Raw genomic sequence first — 4546 nt, forward strand, 5'->3', positions numbered from 1 at the left:
TGTCTCTGTGAATTTGCTGTCCTAGGTATTTCATAAATGGAATCATATTTGTTGTTTTGTCTCTAGTTTATTTCCCTTAGGATAATGTTTTCAGTGTTCATCCATGTTGTAACATGTAGCAGAACTCATTCCTTTTTATAGCTGGACTCTTCATTTTGATAGAATAAAATGTGTTCCCAGCACCACTATATGCATTTACAAATACTAATTCCTGTCCTCCTCACGGACAACCCTATAAGGTTAGGACACTTAGTATCTCCATTTCAGAGGTAAGACACAGAAAGGTCAAGCATCTTGTCCGAAACCACACAGCCAGTCAGCAGGGAGCCAGGAGTGCACCCAAGGCCAGAGTCCAGTTGTCAACCACTGCAACCCTGCCTCCCGCCCTGCGAGGCTCCTTCTCTCCCACGCCCCCCCGACTGCTTGTCCTCCACAGCGCACCCTTTTTAGATCTTTGAGTTCTTCTGGGGGTTCCTGGTGAACCCCAGAGAATCTGGACCTTCCTCCTTTCCAGGCTGCTGGATACCCCACCTGTGTTGCCTCTGCCAGCTGTTTCTCAGGGTGTGGGATCAAACCATCTGGAGGGCTTTGCTGTCCTCACCCATTGATCTGTCTTCCTCGAAGCCCTGCATTTGGGATGGCCCCACCACACCAGAGAGGCCAAAGACAGGCCTGTAGCCAGGACGGGCGGGACAGCAGTCACAAACCCAGCCCCCTGAGCCACAGGTCACCCAACAGTCATGACCCCAGCAGATCTTCCAGAGGCCTGGCCCAGACCTCTTCTGCCATGCACACCTGTTTTCTCGGGGGAGAGAGTGCAGTCCGAGGTCCCTTTCTAATACAGTCTCTGATAGAAAATGTCTAAATGGACTCATTACCATTCCTGGAAAAGAAAAAAAGAGCTCCTGCCCCGTCCTCCAGTCACAAAGACTGAGCACCCCCCACCCCCACCCTTTGTCCCTGGTCCTCTTCCTCATTCCCAGGTCCAGTCAGGGTCAGGCCCCTCCTTCCTCCCCTTCTGTCCCCAAGGCCACCCCTCACACAGTGCATCCACATGTCACAGGCCCACAGCTCCTCATCCAGAACCTGGGGGGCCCAAGGTGTCTTAGAATTTGGAAGAGTTCGATTTTAGAACAATGATGTGACGCTTATCCCCTGTGGTATGTCCCATCCCAGCCCTTGCTGGGCAACTCCCTGCAATCAGGCACCTTAATACCTCTGCAGAGAGAGGCATGAATATTCACACCAAGCGGGATAAATAAAAGACTATAAATAGCCTCGGTTCAGAGCGGGCTTTGCCTTCCAATGAGTTACACACAGACTCTGCTTTCTGGTTTTGTATTTCAAACCTGCGGGTAAAACAATCAGGGCTGGACTCAGTCCTGGCCTCCTCTTATACCTGAGCTGTTACCCATTCCCTTCCTAGTTGTCACCTCCAGTCCACAGACATGCCTGTGGTCACCCAGTGGGCCCCTGCAGCCCACTCCTCCATTCCCGTCACCCTCTGCTCCAAGACATTTTAGACCACCCTGAAGAACACTGAGTTCCTCGCACCTCCCTCAGCTGCTTCTCCCATGCGCCAGGTGCAGCTGGGCCCCCGGACCCATCAATGGGGCCTTTCATTTTAGAGGCTTCTCCGGGCACAAAGCTGGACAGTATTCTTCCTCTGTGACATGAGGGTTTATGTTTATGGGGAGGTGAAGTGCAGGCTGTTGGTTCAGATAGAGGAGTTGCTCGAGGAGGCTGAGGAAGGTGCTTTGCACAGTGGGGTGGATGGGGCAGAGCTGCTGTATCTCAGGTGTTCATCCTGGTCACTACCTGTTTGGTGGACAAGAGTGTGTCCTGCACCCTCCGCATGAGGCCCAAGGATGGCCACTGAAGGAGCAGTTTTCACCAGGATGTCCTGAGTCACGGGAACATAGGCAAGGCGACTTTGGGGCCCAGGACACAGCATGCAATCGGAATGGTGACAAGGGCAAAGGCAAGCTTTTGTGTGAATTATAAAATGCTGTTGTGCAAACTATAGTAAGGCTTCCCCTCCAGGAGGGGAGGCCAGAAGGCCCATGGTTCAGCACCGGGTTCAGCCCTTCTCTCTCCTGCCTTGGCTCAGCACCCTGTGTGGGTCACAAATGCATATTGTACACCGTGGCCCCAAGTGGTGCCTTGCCCATCCTACACATGGACTTCAGGGAGGGCTTTAGGGAGGGCGGGCTATGTGCATGGCGGTGGGCTTTAGGGAGGGCGGGCTGTGTGCATGGCGGTGGGCTTTAGGGAGGGCGGGCTGTGTGCATGGCGGTGGGCTTTAGGGAGGGCGGGCTGTGTGCATGGCGGTGGGCTTTAGGGAGGGCGGGCTGCGTGCACGGCCCACCAGAGTTGGCAGTTCCTGGAGCATCTGTTTCCAGAAAGGCAGTAGGGAAGTCAACCCCTAAATGGCTTTGAGGGCAGCCAAGCCTGGGGACCTTGGGGGATTGGCGGGGTGTGTTTTGCAGATGAGGGGTGACACCCAGATTAGTGACTGTTGAATTATCACCCCCTTAGTACCCACAGACTTAGGAGCCCAGGGGGTTTAAAGGCCCCTTTGGACCTTAGGCAGTTATAGCAGCCCTCGGCCTAGTTCTCCAGAATTAGTTGCCCCTGCAGAGGTGGAATCAGGAGGGAAGCTACCATCCCGCAAGGAGCAGGTCAGAAAGGGGAGCAGGAGAGTGGTCCCATCACACAGCCTTGGATAGGGAGCTGCCTCTCACCTCCCAGGTTCTTCAAGGCACCCTTCTGTACCCCAAGGCCCCAGGCAAACTAAGGAGGTGCGGTGAGCACAGGAGGAGAGGAGGCAAGGGGAAGACATTAAGCAAAAAACGCATGACAAAGACAAATGGAGAGAAACAAACTGTGAGAAGGGCTCGCTTCAGCTCACCTCCCCCTCCCCACTTTCCCTAGAAGATCAAATTATGACCTGAAATCACTGGATACATATTTTATTATGTGGATAATTTAAAGGATTAGAGTGAGACAAAGAATTCATAAGCTGTAGTCACATTAGAAGACAAATTGTTTCCATTAATCTCCGAAGAAGGGAGGGAAGCTGAGAAATGAGAAAATGTACGTGAGCAGGAGAAAGGCAGGCAGAGAACAGTGTTGTTGGGAAGGGGAGTACATAGAAACAATGATGCTTTCTGTTCTCCCAGTCTCTTGCAGCACCCCCACCCCCAAAACAAGCTGAGGCTCCACTCCAAATAAGGCTGATTTGCATTGCAGATTTATCTCAGCTGCTTTTTGCTTCTGTTGCCAACCAGAGATGGTTTAAATAACAAGTATTGTTCTGTGTGATTCCTTATGCAAATGTTTCTGGCCTGTTTGTTATTCCTGAATAATTTCCAAGGCCTGCTGTCTGAGCAGAAGAAGCAGCTCACTCTCCCAGCTGTGCCAGGAGTCACCTGCTGGAGGCGTGAGGACAGTGTTTGTAATGGCCCCATCCCCATTCAGGAAGACCTGCAATTTTGTCTCAGAGAGCTGGGTCTGCAAGCCCCACCCCTGGCTGGATCCTAGGCTGGAAATGTCGCATCAGGAAGGACTTCCAAGAATCCAGTCTAACAAGTTGGATTTTATAGTAGAGGGAACCAAGGCCCGGAAGGGGGTCGTTCCCACTGTGCCGGGGCCCATGTTTCTCCATTGAGTGCTGGCAGCATGAAGCCCTGTGCAGAAGCAGACGGTGAAACCAAGCTCTGAACCAAGCCTACTATGAACCAATGAATAAAAGGAATAGGCTCAGATTTGATGACTGAATTGTGTGGGCATCCACTGAGCATCCACTTTTTGCCAGGAGCAGGATTATAAAGTGAGGACACAACGCAGGCCCTGCTCTCGATAAGTTAATCCTTTGGAGGCAGCTGGGGTACAGGAAGCAAAACGCCACCTTCAATGTTTGTCTCCTTTCTTACTTCCACTGGCCCATAAATTCTGGGCTTTTTTTTTTTTTTTTTTGGCATTCCAAAACCAGAGCATGCTATTCTTCATTCTTAACACACTTTACAATCACCTTCCACCTAATGAATCCAGGCCAGCGTACGACTAGTCACTCAGGCTGGACATGTACAGCCCCAGAAAACACCATTCTGTGTTCTTTCATTCACTCATTCATTCATTCATTTGTACCATTTATGTATTCACCAAACATACGTTGTCCTCCAATGACCATGGCTGAATGGTGTAGTGTTAAGATGCAGAGGCTCTGAAATCCAACAGACCTGGGTGTGAACCCTACTCTGTACTTTCTGTATGATGTTAGGCAATATTAAACTCTCTAGGCCTCGATTTCCTTACCTGTAAAATGGGGATAAAAGTTGCTGCAGGAGTGCATGAGGTAATATACATAAAGCTCTTAGCACAAACTCTGGCACATCATGACCATTCCAAAACTGTCATTTAAAAAAAATCAACTCTGCTAGGCACCGGAGATACAGAGATGCCCACAAGTGTCTCTGTCCAGTCCCTGCTTCCTAAAAGAGCATGGAGACATGCTCAAAGTGCTGTGGGAGTGGGACAGGCAGAA

Source organism: Symphalangus syndactylus, chromosome 12, assembly GCF_028878055.3.
Source record: "Symphalangus syndactylus isolate Jambi chromosome 12, NHGRI_mSymSyn1-v2.1_pri, whole genome shotgun sequence".
NCBI lineage: Eukaryota > Metazoa > Chordata > Mammalia > Primates > Hylobatidae > Symphalangus > Symphalangus syndactylus.